This window comes from Lacerta agilis, chromosome 9 (assembly GCF_009819535.1).
Source record: "Lacerta agilis isolate rLacAgi1 chromosome 9, rLacAgi1.pri, whole genome shotgun sequence".
NCBI classification, from domain to species: domain Eukaryota; kingdom Metazoa; phylum Chordata; class Lepidosauria; order Squamata; family Lacertidae; genus Lacerta; species Lacerta agilis.
In genome coordinates, this window is record NC_046320.1 from 11628006 (window position 1) to 11646136 (window position 18131).

Consider the following 18131-nt stretch of genomic DNA (forward strand, 5'->3'; position numbering starts at 1 on the left):
CACAGCCATTGCAAGTCCTTGCTTCACAGTTCAGTTGATGGAGCTGAGGCATGTCTCTCAGTTTGGCTGTCTATAGGGACAGTCACTGCCACCCTCCTTCAACATGGGGAACTGAGCTCATGGGCCAATCCTTCTCTAAAGCCAGCTCCCCAACCCCAGTCCACGCACTGAGAAGGAGCGCTCCCTGCTCACAAATTAAATGGACCCTATAGTGAAGAGAAAATTGGCCTTGAAGATGTGCTCCCTTGGGGGAGGGGAGGCTCCCTCTCACTTCCCTCCATCCCACCTCAATACCAAAGGAGAAGGGGAGGGGAAAGGGGGAATTTGCTAACTTCCATTTGCCTCAGTGACCCAGCAGGCTGACAGGTTGTTCTCCGTTGATGCATGTCTGGAGACAACAGGACAACAGCATGCATGTGCAACCCGACATGTGTCAGCTGTGGGGCTTCAGAGGTAGACGACTCCTGTTTCCAGAAACACTGGAAACACTGCTTTTTGGCACTCTGGTAGGAAATTTAGCAAACAATGCAAATAACGCTGACAGTTCTCCCCCAAGCTTCTCTCTCTTACAGGAACCACCAGCAGGAGGTGAGAAGCAGCACCAAATCTCCTCACAGGGAAGAGGGCCCAGAGTACAACCACAAGGGCACTCCAGAAAAGTGGGGAACCTGAGGAGAACCCCCGCCCACACCCATCTCTTGCAAGGAGGGCTGGTGGCAGCAGCAGCAGCAGCAGCAGCAAAGAAACACCCCCAAAGTGTGAAGCAGCACCCCCCAGTTCCACATCCTCAGGACTGTGCCCAAGCCCTGACTCTCATGTCTCGGTCCACATGCAAACATACTGAGGCAAGAACAGCAAACTCTTATCTCGGTGTCATTACAGATTTTCCAAGGCGGAGGCAGTGGCAACAGCACCCATGTGCAAGAAACAGGGAGACTCCAAGCGACAGAGGAGCAAGCAGCTAATATACCTCCCCCCCCCCAGTGACAATACTCACGAGTTCTCTGGGAAGAGGGACTAACTGTTAAACCTCTCTGAGAACTGTAGCTCTGTGAGGGCAATCAGAGTCTCTCCCAGCACCTGCAGCAAACTACAGTTCCCAGGATTCCTTTGGTGGAGCTGTGACAGTTTAATTGGCATGGTGCCACTTTAAATGTATAGTGCAGGTGGGCAAGGAAAGACAGACCTTTTGCTAATAGCACTCCCTGCCAACACTCATTGGCATGGGTACAATCCAGCAAAGTTCTCTGGTGCAAGCCTTATTGAAACGAATAGGAATTGCTATATTCTTGCACAGCTCCTGTTCATTTCAGTTGTGCTTGTGCAGGAGTAAGTATTTTCAGTCATTTGTGGCTCATGGGAGAACTGTGGGTCTCCAGTTCTCCTGCCTTTAACTACCTCACACTAGAGCCACCCTCATTTTCAGGGAAGCACATAACATGTACCGTAGTCTTCATGTACAGAAACGTCTCACTGTAAGGTCTGTGACACCTCCCCCTCTCTGAGCTAGCTGAAGGATTTCAACCTAGGGTGAAATTTGAGAGTCACAAGATATGTATGTGTGTATGAGAGAGTAAGAGAGAGGGAGGGAGGGAGGGAGGGACTGACACACACACACACACACACACACACACTTTTAGGTCAGCAGGAGGGAAGATCAAGAGCATGTGCGTGAATTTGTACCTAAATTCCGTCATTGAGCTCCCTGGAGTACAGTGTGTCACCATGTATGCATACTTACTAATCAGATTTCGTACTGATTCAACATCAAAACGAAAGCTAAAACCTTGACTGCTGGAAAAGAAACTAATGATAACTCAAGCTGATCTCAGCATAAAAAGTACTTTAGATAGCGGTGCTTTTTTTAATGAGTGACATTATGATGTGAAACTAGTAAAACCATTGTCATCCCTTCCACTCACAACCTGCTTTCAAAAAAGAAAAAAGAAAGGGGTGGGGGGAAGCTTCATAAAAATGTAATATTATGCTGCTTGGTGATGTAGCAGGATTTATAGACCACAAAAGGCTGCACCAGATGCTGCTCCCCTGGGGATCAAGTCAGAGCGAGAATGCTAGTGAAGATCAGAATGCTTCCAGTGCCTTTTCCCAGGAGCAAGATATACTTTGTAACAAAATGGCTTATTAGGCTGAACACTGACACCAGCTCTCATTAACCCAACCCAGTATCAACAATGGTCAGGGTGGGTGGGCGAGAGCTATAGTCCAACAGTATCTGGGGGGCCACAGGTTCCCCATCACTAAACTTACAGACTTAAAACTACATTACTGCAGAACTCAAAATATTCCACACACATACCAAGATAAGCTATGATGCAGGTTATAGAAGGCCCGTTTAACTAAAATGCAGCTTCTGTTTACAAGGAAGAAGATACAGAATGCACCAAAATAAGCTGCAAAGTTCCACAGTGCTTTTTTCCCTGTCAGGACAAGCCAGTAGGCAGTACCAGCACTCCCCCTCCCCCAAGCCTGGGAATCTTCTGCCCAGCTTAGGGAGGGATGGTCCTAAGTACCAGCACCGTTTCCCCCCCCTACAAAAAAGCATTGTTGTTCAGTCGTTCAGTCGTGTCCGACTCTTCATGACCCCATGGACCAGAGCACGCCAGGCACGCCTATCTTTCACTGCCTCCCGCTATCAGTCTTCTTTATGGTCCAGCTCTCACTTCCATACATTACTACTGGGAAAACCATAGCTTTAACTATACGGACCTTTGTTGGCAAGGTGATGTCTCTGCTTTTTAAGATGCTGTCTAGGTTTGTCATTGCTTTTCTCCCAAGAAGCAGGCGTCTTCTAATTTTGTGACTGCTGTCACCATCTGCAGTGATCATGGAGCCCAAGAAAGTAAAATCTCTCACTGCCTCCATTTCTTCCCCTTTGCCAGGAGGTGATGGGACCAGTGGCCATGAGGAAGCATTAGGTTTCCTCAAATATATGCTAGCAGAAGCACTCTAAATTAAAACTGCAGGCTTACATCAATCTTTCCCCCTAATAAAACCTTAAACAGTACTTGTAATTTGCAGCTTACACTTGTTATACTCACATGGGTGAGGTGCCTGGAATAAAGAAATGTTCTTCATTTATTTGGGAAGGAGGTGCAAGGGCTCTGGGGTGCTGCCAGAGCCTTTGTACCTCCTTCCCAAAGGCCAGAGCTTTGCTTACCCAGCTTTGGGAAGGCAGCGGGAGGGCTCTGGCAACATGCTAGACTAGAGTCCTTGCATGACTTTCCCAAATCCTATAAGCAGCCCTCCACCTTGTGGAAGCCCTCCCAATGGCAAAGGTATCAATCAATGTCCTAACGAGCATCTGCTGCTGGTTACAGCAGATAGTATTGCCTTATGAGATAGTATCCCTTTTGCACATGTAGCAAGCCATGCACACAAGCCTGCTGTGATGAGATACATTTTTGCTACCTTGCGTCATATTTCACGATTGTTCAAGGAAAGCACTCCAAAGTTCTCAGGTGCTGTATTGCCTTCCAACTGTACCAGACTTGAGGCAGAAGGATGCTGTGCCCCTTGGAGTCTAAATGCCCTTGTTTACCATAACTTCAGTGCCTTGATCTATGGGGACTGACACAGGCGGATAATTGCAAGAGATCTGACAAGAAAAGCTGCCATCCTTGAATGCTTTCCAGACACCAGGATGTTCCCCTGCAAGGTTGGTGATTTGCACAGAGTATGCCAGCGGATATAATTCATAAGTGATGTAGGCAGAGCATCCTCCACTATGGAACACAAAACTTCCAAAAGGCGACAGCTCTCCATTCCCTTCATGGAGATGGTGCAAGAAACCCTTTCCACAGGTTCCTCAACTCATTAGGCTTCCTGCTTTCAAAACTGTTTTGGCAGAAGTCATACTGTTCATTTCAAATTTGCTTATTCTCCGAAACCAGCATTCTGAAAGTGCTCTCCTATGATATATTGCGCACTGAAGGCTAGGGCTTGCCGATCAGAAGGTCGGCGGTTTGAATCCCCGTGACGGGGTGAGCTCCTGTTGCTCAGTCCCAGCTCCTGCCAACCTAGCAGTTCGAAAGCACGTCAAAGTGCAAGTATATAAATAGGTACTGCTCTGGCGGGAAGGTAAGTGGGGTTTCCGTGCACTGCTCTGGTTCACCAGAAGCAGCTTAGTCATGCTGGCCACATGACCCGGAAGCTGTCTGCGGACCAACACCGGCTCCCTCGGCCAATAAAGCGAGATGAGCACCACAACCCCAGAGTCGTCTGCGACTGGACTTAACAGTCAGCGTCCCTTTATCTTTTAAAATGCTGGTATGAATTACAAAGAGGAAGAGATATTTTTATTATTATTAATTTGCTAGTTGTATCTCTCCTTCCTTGTAATTTGTACCAGCATTTTACCTGTACAACTCTTTGAAAATAAGTTAGGTTGAAAGTTGAAAAACAGTGAAATTGGCTCATTTGCAAGACTGATCATTTTTATGCAAATCATGGCTCTCATTTTGAAGAAATGCATTAACGCTTGTTGCAGCAGCCCTGGCTACAAGCTCCCCAGGCAAATGGTGCCTCTGGGTGTGGCCAGGAGGTGCTTCCCAGGCCCCTGTGGGGCAGTGTGAGGAGGCACCTCTCTTTGGGGCGGGGGGGGGGGGAGCTCAGAGACCCGGGGTGGCAGCAGTGTCTGCCCAGAGGACTCCCAAGGAGAGGAGAGCGGAGGCTGAGGGAACACTCTACAAGGGAGGGTGTTCAAAAAGGGGTGAGGGGCTGCCAGCTCTGCCGGCAGGGGGTGACATAACTGGGCTCCTGAGACCCACGGTGTGCCACAGAAATAATGTAGTTGGTCAAGGGAGCCGTGGACTCAAAAAGGTTGAAAACCTTTTATGATTTAACAAAGTGTTGTAAGCACCATCTAGTGGCGAAAAGCCACTAAGCATTTAAGCAAGCATATATATATAAGCTGACATGGTAATTATACGCTTGGTCATAATTACCAGACATAGTAATTATGTTCCTCCCAAACAAATTTATTTATTCATACTGTACTTTTTCTTAAACATATTCTAGTTAAGTCTGGCTCATGATACATTTTTATCCATACATTTGTTTATCAACTTCCAAAAGTTCAAGGGCAAAGGAAATGCCATGTATAATTTTAGATTTAAACAACAAGGCAGGAAAAGCTCATCAAACCTTGTTTATCAGAAACTCTCTGTTAACTGTCTCCTATCCTCATAAATCCATTCACAGTAAGCCATGCCTGTGAAGTACATTGAGTCTAAGTGGGGATGGGACACACACAACTGCAAATATTATGTTGTTATGTTATGTTGTATTGTGTTGTGTTATATATTTATTTTATTGAATTTATATACCACCCTATACCCGGCGGTCTCAGGGTGATTCACAGAATAAAATCAAAATATAAAACCGCAATATATATAATCGAAAGAAAAGCAACAACCCAAAAACATCCCCTCCCCAAAAAACAACCACATTTTAAAAGGGCATAGGGTGTCAATCAAATCAACCAAAGGCCTGCTTAAAAAGGAACGTTTTTGCCTGGCACTAGAAGTGTATGATGAAGATGCCAGGCGAACTTCCCTGGGGAGAACATTCCATAGATGGGGAGCCACTGCAGAGAAGGCCCTGTTCTTGTGTTGCCAGCCTCCAAAACTCTCAAGGAGGCACACGAAGAAGGGCCTCAGAAGATGATCTCAGCACCTGGGTAGGTTCCTATGGAAAGAAGTGATCCTCGAGGTATTGCAGTCCTGAGCCGTTTAAGGCTTTATAGGTAAAATCCAGCACTTTGAATTGGGCCTGGAAACTAATTGGTAACCAAGGCAGTTGGACCAGGATCGGTGTAATATGCTCAAACCATCTTGCTCTGGTAGCATCCTGGCTGCTGAATTCTGCACTAGCTGAAGTTTCCGAACCGTCTTCAGAGGCAGCCCTACGTATAACATATTGCAGTAATCTAACCTCAAAGTTACCAGAGTTTAAACAGTAGTTAGGTTATCCCTATCCAGATAGGGGTGTAGCTGGGCCTCCAGCCAAAGTTGACTGAAGGCACTCTGGGCCACCTGAGGCTTGAGCGACAGCAAAGGATGCAGGAGAACCCCTAAGCTACGAACCTGCTCCTTCAGAGAAAGTGTAACCCCATCAAGAGCAGGTGACCTCCCACCCATCTGGTCTAGGGAACCACCCACTAACAGTGCCTCAGTCTTATCAGGATTGAGCTTCAGTTTGTTGGCTCTCATCCAGTCCATTACCAAGGCAAGACACTGGTCCAGCACTTCCACTGCCTCACCTGCAGATGTAAAGGAGAAACAGAGCTGAGTGTCATCCGCCTATTGCTGACAACATACTCCAAACCTACGGATAACCCCACCCAGCGTTTTCATGTAGATGTTAAGTAGCAGGGAATAAAAGTGAGCCACATTGAATGCTCCATGGGGCTGAAAAGGACTCCCCGAGCATCACCCTCTGGGACCGACCATCCAAGTAGGACCGGAACCACCGCAAAGCAGTTCCACCCACCCCCAACTCAGACAGCTGCTCCAGAAGGATACCATGGTCAAACTCAGCCCTCCATATGTTTTTGGCCTACAACTCCCATGATCCCTAGCTAGCAGGACCCGTGGTCAGGGATAATGGGAATTGTAGTCTCAAAACATCTGGAAGGCCGAGGTTGAGGAAGCCTGGTCAATGGTATGGAAAGCCACTGAGAGGTTAAGGAGAATTAACAGGGACATGTTTCCCTTGTGAATTGGATCCAGAAAATCAGTTTCTTCTAAAAGTGCCTGGATCTGGTTGGTGACCACTCGCTCAAGAACCTTGCTCAGGAAAGGGAGATTAGCAACTGGCCGGTAGTTAGTTAGGTTTTCTGAATCCAGGGAAGATTTTTTTAAGGAGTGGTTTTACCACTGCCTCCTTTAAGCAGGCAGGGACCACCCCCTCTCATAAAGAGGCATTGATCACCTCCCTGGCCCAGACAGATGTTCCCTCCCTGCTGGTTTTTATCAGCCAAGAGGGGCAGGGGTCTAGAGCGCAAGTAGTCACCCTGACCGATCCAAGCACCTTGTCCACATCCTCAAGCCTTACCAACCTGGAAACTGCAATTAATCCAGAATGCAGCAGCATGTTTTATGTAAAATGTATATTGTTGTTTGTTTGGAAAATAGAATAAAATTCTTATAAAAATTTATAAAAACAGAATGCAGCAGCTAGACTGCTGACTGGGAGTGGCCGCCGGGACCACATAACACCGGTCCTGAGAGATCTACATTGGATCTACATTTCCGAGCACAATTCAAAGTGTTGGTGCTGATCTTTAAAGCCCTAAACGGCCTCGGTTCTGTATACCTGAAGGAGCGTCTCCACCCCCATCGTTCAGCCCGGACACTGAGATCCAGCGCCGAGGGCCTTCTGGCAGTTCCCTCATTGCGAGAAGTGAGGTTACAGGGAACCAGACAGAGGGCCTTCTTGGTAGTGGCGCCCGTCCTGTGGAACACCCTCCCATCAGATGTCAAGGAAATAAGCAGCTATCCTATTTTTAAAAGACATCTGAAGGCAGCTCTGTTTAGGGAAGTTTTTAATATTTAAGGCTGTATTGTTTTTAACACTCGATTGGGAGCCACCCAGAGCGGCTGGGTATAAATAAATAAATAATTATTATTATTATTATCATCATCATCATCAAAAACAACAGGACTAGACCAGGGGTCCCCAAACTAAGGCCAGGGGGCCAGATGCGGCCCAATCTCCTTCTAAATCTGGCCCGTGGATGGTCCAGGAATCAGCATGTTTTTACATGAGTAGAATGTGTCCTTTTATTTAAAATGCATCTCTGGGTTATTTGTGGGGCATAGGAATTCATTCATATTTTTTTCAAAATATAGTCCGGCCCCCCACAAGGTCTGAGGGACAGTGGACCAGCACCCTGCTGAAAAATTTGCTGACCCCTGGACTAGACTGTGCTCTGGGCACTCTGTGAGATTCATTTGCTGTAACAGCAGAGTCAAGGTCTTAGCATCCATACGAAGCAGACTGCAGTATGTCTCCACATAGCCAGGAGATTCATACACCAATACAGAATTCTCTTGCTGGATTGGGAACATTAGACCCCAATCCACATATGTATGATATATATCAGGATTGAAGCACTGTCTTAGCGGTGTAGTGGTTAGAGTGCCAGACTAGGACATGGGAGACAAGTGTTTGAATCCCTACTCAGCCATACAGCCCTTGGGCCAGTCACTCAGTCTCAGCCTGCCCAATCTCACAGGGTTGTTGTGAGGATAAAATGGGGAGACATGGAGCTATGTCTGGCACATTGAACTCCTTGGAGGGAAGGAGGGAAATGCAGGGGGCAACCATTCTGCGCATATTTGATTGGTGGTGGGGCTGGGGTGGATGCCAATGCATAAGATAACCCAAAATACAACCCCCCCACACACCAATGGGGAGTTGCCTGTACATGCAGTGAATAAATGAAATATCTGCCCTGCAGGAATATGTTGTCAAGGTGAGAGTAGGGTGCAGTTCAGCAATAACTCCTTATTCAAAGAAACGAAACAGCTCAGGCCTAGTGAGCACAGCACCTCTTCCTGGTAGATCTTGCCCCAATGAGGCTGTTGCAAGGACCAAAGGTCCCCGCCTCCCTACAGCTTCCCAAGTCTCCTCCTACCTCAGGTCCTTCCCAAGCAATCTGAGACTCCTTGTCTGTCTTTGCTCTGCCTTCTTCATTCCTCTTCTGGTTCTGTAAGACCAAGTGGAAGGGAGCCGGTTGCAGCAAGAGGGGGAGACCCCTGGCTTCTTCAGCAGCCTGCCTCATCTCTGCCTCTGGGTCCCCCTTTTCTCTGCCACTGCCTCTTCCTGCTAACCAAACCTTGTTACCTCTTCAGCTCTCAACACCTCCTCTTCCTAGTCTTTTCCCTCTTCTCCCCATGACCACTCCTTGTCTTCCCACCACCAATCCCCTGACCCATCTTCCCCTGGGGATTCCCTTAGGGGTTCTCCCGCTGGTGCCTCCCCCACTGCTTTGCATTCAGCCAGTCCATGACATTCAGTCCACCGTTTGAAAAATAAGACTTTAGAGCCATCTTGCCCCCAAAATGGCAACTAGACATTCTGCTTTGGCGACCACAACCATGGTTTAATGTGCCATTTGGTACCTAGTTTCTATATCTTGAGTTTCCAACACTGGATTTGAACCAGGAACAGAAGAAACAAATGGGCCCCAGCAACCAAACATTACAGGGAGAGCCCTTTTCATGGCTCCAGTTCCTCCATTTCCCCCTCCCCTCCCCTGTTCTGTTCCCACACCCCACCCTTAGTCACCAGTCAGCCATGCCCACTGCGCATGTGCAGTTCTCTTTAGGCTGTGTTGGAAGAGACGGGGATGCTTAGTCCATCTCCACTGATTTCTATGGGGACTTTCAGCCCCCACCCCTTAATGCTGCTGCTGCTTCTTCTAAATACTGTTTTTGTACTTCTGCAAACCTCAGGGTTATCATGACTCTTCCTATTTTCGATACGTTAGTTACGGTACGCAAAGACTTGAATCAGAATTAGAACACAGGATCAGGGTGATGATAAATCTTCCTTCCCAAACAAAAAAAGAGACACTTACCCGCTTACAGAGATTTTGCTATCTTATCCACTTTTCCCTCTGGCCTCTCCCCGTGTTCACATAATTATTCCTAAATTACATTCAGCAGTTTCTCAGTTGGGAAAGCAACAGAAGTCCCAACAAACGAGCTTATTTGCACTGGCTGGGTTCCCTGAAGCTGACCCCCACATCCACTGGTTGTAGATGGCTGGTACCAGCCAACTCTTAAGCCACTGTCCCTGGACAAACATCTATTGTTAAAATACTAATGTAAGGCATTCAGTCAATCCACTGTTTTCAGTCGCTATCAAAGGAAACACTCACAGAAATATAAAAGCAGGAAGCATAACTAAAAACACATGCAGATTTGCCAAGAAAATGTGCTGACTGGGATTTCCATAGAAAATGGCACCAGTCTATAAACAATGCATAGCATTTTAATTCTCCTATAGTTGCAAAAATCCCTTTAATAATCTGATATTGTGGTGAAACAATCCAGTTAAACCAGATGCTTGTTCTTTTAAATGAGAAGTATTTGACAATTAATGAAATTTTACATACAAATTTGAAATTGTACTGAACGCTACTAAGATCACCTCTTTCTGAATTCATGGCCCACTCTCTTGATAGGGCTGCCACCTCCGTGGCTTATAAGCCGGGTCCTTCTATCAAGACCGTATCATATTGGCCACAAGTAGACAGCTGGATCTAACTAGTCGGTCACATCCTGCTCAAGCTCCAGGCTTTGAACCGGAAAGTCCGGGTTGAGGAAAAAGAACAGAAAGTCATTTGGGGACAAGCATATAAAGGGCAACATTTCATATATATTTTTATATTTTTTGCAGTCAGCTATCATCACAAAAAGCACAGGCGGCAGAGTATGACAGCATGATAGTGGTGGCAGCAAGAGAATGCTCTTCTTTGTTTTGCCTCAGGTAGCAAAACATCTTTGGCTGGCTTTGTACACTGCATGTGCTGTTTGTATTCACCCAGGTATGCTTGCAAGGCCTTTGTGAAATCTCTCCATAAATACGCCCAACATAAGCTGGTTCTAGGTCACCTCTACCCCTTCTGTTCTCTGACAGGAATGGACTTTATGTGTAGGTGTACTCTCAAGAATTTGCAGTTCTGGCCGGTAGAACACTGATTCCAGGGGTATATTCCAGTGGTATATTCTGAAAAAATATGTAAGCCAAGATTTCCTGGCACCGGTTTGATTATGTCCACATATATTTCAGCTAGACTGTTGGGCTGCAGTTGATACATGCTAATGGTCAACTGAATGAACTTCTTCTCCAAACACTTGCAATTCTGCCAGTGTGTATTGAGGCCCATTGTCCAAGATTAACTCATTGTCAATGCAGTGCCTGGCAAACACAGCCTTGGTGTGATATACTGCAGTGCTAGAAAGCGCGTTTTTAGTTGCATCACCTCCAAGTAACAAATTGTTGGCAGGCTACTAGCTTCAAGAGCTCGGATTGATGTATGATTTCATGTGTGATGTGTGACTTCAGTACATAAGCAAGGTGGCTAAAAGCACCACGAGAAAGATGTCCAAACAGTGAAATGGATTAGCTCAATGGACGTGAGGTCACAAGTCATGTGAATCATAGAATCACAGAATCATAGAACTGTAGAGTTGGAAGGGACCCCAAGTGTCATCTAGTCCAACCCCCTGCAATGAAGGGATGTAACTTAGGCAGTGCAATTCAAACAAGCCATCAGTACAACAGGTTGCCCCCTCAGGAGATGGGCCTCGAATCAAGAGTCAAAATTTAATTTTACCATTCCAAAGGATTACAAAATGTTGACTGGATTCCACAAAACAAACTAAGACTATGTTGGCGGTAACTGAAGGTAGGCTTCCTAGTCTGCCCTTGAGATCTGCCACTCAGCAATGGGATTTAAAACAGGAAAAAGTTTCCCTTGAATCAAAAACAATAAGGTTGTATTTATTTAGGAAGGAAGATATCCAAGTGGAGGCAGTTGTGAAGCTGAGTAAGCTTAGGACAGAAGTGTGGAGCAATCTGCTGGAGAATTCCAAGAAGAACAGTATGGCGTCAAGAACAGGGAAGGACTTCCCCGGGGCAGGGGGCTTCTAAGACAAAGGATGATTTAACTGAGAGAAAAGCTGGAGAGAGGGAAGGAGCATTGGATTACAACAAAATAGAAAATTATTTCCATTAGCACCTTAGAGACCAACTGAGTTTGTTCTTGGTATGAGCTTTCGTGTGCATGCTGAAGAAGTGTGCATGCACACGAAAGCTCATACCAAGAACAAACTCAGTTGGTCTCTAAGGTGCTACTGGAAAGAATTTTCTATTTGTTTCGACTATGGCAGACCAACACGGCTACCCACCTGTAACTGGATGACAACAGGCAGATATGAAGCCATTTGTAGATACAGAAACATACTGTTACAGCCACGCCAGGTGCCTCTCCCCCCACCCCCAGAGTACAAAGCAAAAAACGAACTGTGTGTATCATTAACGCTAATGCATTTAACAATTCAGTCACACATTTTACCAATGATAGTCATCTCCCCCCCTCCCAAATCACATGAGCCAATACACAATTCATATCAGCAGACACATTTTTAAATATAACATTTTTAGTAGCAATTGTTAATTGTCGCCAGATTGGGCAACTGACATCTCCACCATCTGGCTCGGTCATCTGGTGCCAGCCAATCTATGGGGATGAGGGATTTCTTTCCGCTGAGGATTGCTGACACCTTGCTTTGTGAAGCAAATGAAGACAAGATGTGGGATTTATCTGAAGAGGGAATAAATGTTGTGCACAAAAGGAATCAAGTGGAAAAGCAGTTGAGAAGAGGTGTGGCTGCTGAAGTTTCACTCCAACAAATGTAGAAACCAAATCAAACCTTTTTTTGCACAATTAGAGGGGGTATTTTGCTCAAACCTGTATCTTTATCAATTTGTGAACAACTTTTGAGTGGAGAATCCATTTTGTTCTTTTTGCCATTTGTGGTATTTGGAGAGTTGTAACCAGCCATAGCAAAACAGGTCATACAGAGAGCACAGCAGGACTTCAGTAGGCATGTATAGGAATGCACTGGAAAAAACCTGAAGTAGCTCAAAGCACCTTCTTTTTCTTTTTTAAAAAATCCTTTTTAAAAAGGAATGTGTGAGGTAGACAGGGCTGGAGCCAAGTGGGGTCCTTGGAAGCTGGCAAAGGGGACTTGGCGCAGGGGTTAGCAATCCTGCAAAGGTAGGTGTACAGGGAAAGGAAGAAAATGGGCTGGTGGGGGGTGGTCCAGATCGGGCGGAGCGTGTATGTGTGTGTCGGAGAGAAAAACACAAATCTGCCCCTTCAAGGGGAAAATTTGATGGGGGAGATGTTGAGCTTAGCACCACGAAGTTTATCACTGGGATATTGGAAAAAGATAACATGCAATTGTAAAAAGATAACATGCGATGGCAAAATATGTGTTTAATATCGTAAGAGAACTCTGCATCATCAGGTTATCAGCATTGTGTGAATGTAATCTATGTTTGGAAGCAGCTCATTTCTCCCTCGAATTATTTTTTCCTTGTCCTGAGACTGGATAAAGTTGTGAAATGAACTTGAAAGCAAAACAGTTGAGAAAAACAATTTTGCATAGTTAGAGAGCTATGCAAGACATCTTATAGCTACATGGTGAATAAAGGAGGACCCATCTATTCCTTCACATGCTCCAATACAGTTATAGTCCACGTTCTAGCAACCCCTGCTGCTTCAAGTAGGAGGGTTGAGAGATAGGACTATTCACCTGCAAACCGTTGTATGGTGCTCTTGTAAAGAGGTATCAACATGGGCAAAAAATATTGTTTTCATTTGGCTTTTGACCAGTTAAAATCAATGAAGGGCTAGCAACTAAAGGCTCTTCTCTCAACCATGGTCATGAATTTCTTTGTGTATCACAGTTGGGTGAAAACCCAATTAAGATTGCATCATGGCATTATATCTCACCTTTTTCTCCATGGAGCTCAAAGTGGCTTACATAGTTCTCCTGCTCCTCATTTAATCTCCCAATATTTTCCACTTTGGGATTACTTCTAACTGTTTAGAACAGCTAATAGTGCCATCACATGCATGTCTACACAGAAGAAAAGTCCAGCTGAGCAAGTGGGTCTACAACCGCAGCCTGTGTTTTCCAAGTTCATATATGAATCAAGAGGGAGAGTGGGACATGTTTGCTGACTGGAAACATTTCTTAACTTTTCCAAGACTGTTTAGTATTTAACTAATACTATGAGACTTATCTCTGACCCTGGAAGGATTTATTAACTTGAAAACAACACAGGATGAATTGGGGCCGTAGGAAGAGTTACAAGAGTCTCTATCCCAACAGTATACAGTGATACCTCGGGTTGAGAACTTAATTCATTCTGGAGGTCCATTCTTAACCTGAAACTGATCTTAACCTGAGATGCCACTTTAGCTAATGGGGCCTCCCACTGCCACCATGCAGCTGGAGCACAATTTCTGTTCTCATCCTGAAGCAAAGTTCTTAACCTGAGGTACTATTTCTGGGTTAGCGGAGTCTGTAACCTGAAGTGTCAGTAACCTGAAGCATCTGTAACCTGAGGTACCACTGTATATGGAATGAATTCAGCCATTTTCCTAGGTGGACAATGAGGGGAAAAGGTTGCAGCATTTAAAGCTCTAAGAACGAAATCACTCATAATTTGCACATATTTCTTTTACCCTGAGACAATTAGTTAGTACATACACCCATGAGGAAAATTTCTTTATAAATACAGCCACGCCTTTCTAGGTAGAATATATGCTGGGCATTATTAGAATATATGTGGTACATTTATTAAAAAATGAAAACCTGTGAATATCCTGTTTATTACATTTCTGTCCCATGCCTTTCTATCAAGAATTTCTTCATTCTCTTGGGCAAATTGCTTGAAAATGAATGTCCCTTGGCAATCTACCTTTCTAACTTTTAAGGCAGAAAATATCCTTGCATGTTTAGGAGCCTATTATTAACATTGGCCAAACAATGATTGTTTGTAGACAAAGATTGTAACTGTGTGGTGAGCCCTCATCTATGTCACAAGTTCTGCTCTTTTACTCACAAATTTCTCCCAGGTGTTGCAAAGCTACAGAATACAGAATGGTTGACTGTGCGTTTCTATCGTTCACCTGAATTCAACAAGCATTGTAAGAATACACTCGATTTTATGCCGCTTTCCATAACCAACATGTTATTGAGGTTCATACACTTCTCTGAACTCCTGCAGGAGAGGAACAAGAAGTCCATACAGCAGCGACCGATTTGCATGGGGGTTACGTTCCAGACCCCCGTGAGCATCAGTAGGGCACATGTAAGGCTTCCCCACCCTGTTCTGCCCCTTTCTGTGACTTTTAAGGTCACTTCCAGGTTCAGGCAGATGTGCTCATGTGTGGTTACGCACATACAAGCACAGGGCTTTTTTTCAGCTGGAATTCACCAAAACTCAGTTCCAGCACCTCTCAGGTGGGCGCCATTGCCATTCTAAGAGAACAAGGGAGGCATTCATGGTGAGTTCTGGCATCTCTTTTTCTAGAAAAATAGCACTGGACAAGGCTAAATCGGTTGCTGCCTGCATTCCCTTTCTTTATGAGGCCAAAGGACTTCCCTTCAAATATGCATTTCCTGTGAAGTGCAGTAAACAGGGATTAAAATGAACAAAACAACCAGGAAGCATTAGCCAAGAAGCACCCAATGTATCAGGTGTAGGGTTCCAGCCTCATATAAACCAGGTTTGAATCTAATTAGTGCATGAAGGTGTTAAAACCCTCTCACTCTTCATGTGAATTTTGGTATGCAAGGATATTGGAGAATGGCTTTAACCAGCCTCTTTTGTTTCAGTCCAGAAGTCTGAAACAAGTGTTTTGTTCTGTACCAATAGTTCAGAAACTTACACATTTTGTAAGCAAAGTTTTGACTGCGTGAGCATCTTTTCTGACTTCTGCATGGAAAAGCACATGAATCTGACCTTTGAAGAGTTTCTGTGTAGGTAAGCCATTTTATGACTTCTCAAATGTGTGGTCTATCTCTGTGCTAGGAAAGTGGGATAGCTTGGAAAAGAGCTTTTCAAAGAGGACATTTTGGGATTCATTGGAAGGGCACATTTTCAAGGTTTGACAGCCCCTATCCCCACGCTTTTCTTTGCTGCATATATTGCGGTCTTAGATCTCAGAGAGCAAACTTTGCTCTTGCCTTCCAGGGTCCTATATCGGGCTGGTTTCCACGCCCCTTGCCCGCTTCTCTCCCTGCCTGCTTCCCACTTTGTCCGCTCCGTTATGGAGCTGTGGACCGCAAACACGCCAACTGCAGCTCCCCGGGAAAAGGGGGCGAGAGGCTTCCCCGAAAAGCTCCGCCCGCCCGAGCCTCCTCGACGCCCAGCCTCCTACCTCCAACTTCGGCGCAGTTGTGCAGGAGCGCGGTCTCCCTCGCCCGTCTGCTCGGACTTTCCCTCAGGCGCTCTCTCCATCCCTCGCGAGCCGCCTCGCTCCGGGCCAAGGGCGCTCTCTCGCTCCCTCGGATGGAACTCCGCCCCGCGCTTCTCCCCCTCGGGCCCCAGACGCGCGGCGACTACAACTCCCGTCATCCCTCACCGCTGGTCCTGAGGGCCGGGGATGGTGGGCGTCGTAGTCGCTGCGCCCCATCTGGGCGCCGAAGCCGCACATTCCTTCCCCGGCGCGCCCCCTCGAGGGCGGTCCGCTCCGGCCCTCCGCTTCCTCGGCTGCGCGCATCCTGGCGCCTCGCCGCCCTCCCGGAGCAGCAGGGGCGACCCTCCTTCCGAGCCGCGCCGGGACCCCGCAGCCCGACTCGAGGGCGCGGGGCTGCCCTCGCCCGCCTCCCCTTTGTCCGCGGCGCAAAAGCGGCTCCTGGGCCAAGTCCGGCTTCCCCTGCAGGCAGGCCTGCCCGGCCATCGTCCAGCCTCGCCCGCCGCCCCCCGAGAAGCGGCGGCGGGACCCGCGCGACACCGCGCCGCACTCACCGTCTTCGCTGCGCCGTCGGAAGCGAACCCGGGCAGCGGGCGGCGGGGAAGGGCAGCGCTCCGCTCGCGGCGGCTCCGCCTCGCGCTCTCCTCGGCTGCCAGCGGAAACCAGGGGAGGGAGCGGGGAGGAGCCGGCTCAGGCCGCGCGGCCGCCCTCCTGACAGGCTTCGCCCGCTCCCTGAGCGCGTCGCCCTGAGGCTCCGGGAGAGGGAACGTGGAGGGGGGGGGGAGAGAGAGAAGGGGTCCCTGGCCGGGGACGGAGGATGGTGCGGGACGGAGGGCTCCCGGGGGTGCAGCGAGGCGCTCCTCTCGGAGGGGCGAAGAGGCGGCCGCTGCTTCGAGCGAAACCTTCGTCCCGCGATCGCCGGGCGAGCGAGGCCGCGGCGCTCCTGCGAGCGGCTGCTCCGGCCTCCTCTTCCCCGATGCCGGCAGAGGTGTCTCTGCTGAAAGCTGAACTGGGGGACGGTCCCCTGCCAGAACAAGGGCAGCGCAGTTGTGCGCGGCCCGCGAGGATCAACTTGAACCATAGCTGCACCACAAGGAGGGTTCCTATATGGAATCAGGTGGTCCCTGAGGTATCCTGTACTGATTGTATGCAAGAGGGTCTTTTGAACCGGTTATTAGAACACTGCCCACTAATGGGGCTAAAGATGGGGCTACACAGCCTAAAGCAGCATCTTGTAAGTCAGGCAGTTGTCCTATAAAACGATGGTGTGGGGTTGAGGGTCATCGGGAACATAAAAAGCTGGATATAATAGGGGGCATATTTATAGGAGACATCTTGCACTAGAGAGGAATTCCAAACCTGGGAGCTGCTAGAGAAGTCAGTGTAGCAACTGGGCTCCCATTCAATGTTGCTAGGAGGAGGAGGAGGAGGCTTCGAAAACAAGTGTCATAGGTGCATGCAGTGTGTAATCAGAGTACAAAACTGTCAGTGCAAAACATTCAAAAGAAACATACTGGTAGCGGCATCACATTTTTAAATATATAAATTATTTTATTGGAATACAAAAAATATAAATATAATCAATACCATACAGTTTTGGATTAGGCATAGTGGAGGCTTCTACAAAACAAATACAGTTCCAAAGCAATAAGAGATCCCTTATTTCTTGATGGTCTGCACTGATTTTGCAGAGAAGCATTTATATGTAAAAGCAGGCAGAGGAGGAATGAAAGTGCAGCATAACACTACATTTGGAACAGCAACCAAGGTGTAAATTCCTACTCTCTGCATTGTTCTGATTGTTCAAACAGAAATGTAATAAAATCCACAGCCAGGTTAAAATCCGAGTCAGCCAATTCCAGCATACAAGATTTTATAGCATTTTCCAAGCAGGCAGGCACACAGAATTTTTGCTTAAAATCAGGACTGTATCCTAATTCTATAGGCAAACTACAGCATGAAATCAGAACAGGGTTAAGTCAGAGAAGTCTGACTGCTAGAAACAGGAGCCAGGTTTGGCCACATGAAGCCAGCCCCATTTTATGTGGTGGTAGGGACAATCTCTTACTTTAAAGTGCTCCAAATTAAACAGCAGAAACTA

General features: G+C 47.0%; 1 protein-coding gene across 1 annotated transcript in view; it reads right to left on the bottom strand.

The window, feature by feature from the left end:
- The window catches only part of TSPAN9 (tetraspanin 9), a 116166-nt gene extending 99480 nt beyond the window's left edge, over positions 1 to 16686 (bottom strand). Inside the window, exon 1 of the mRNA XM_033159862.1 lies at positions 16585 to 16686. The gene's annotated coding sequence lies outside the window, so the exon portion shown is untranslated. The remainder of the gene's footprint in view (positions 1 to 16584) is intronic.
- Positions 16687 to 18131: the final 1445 nt, after the last annotated feature.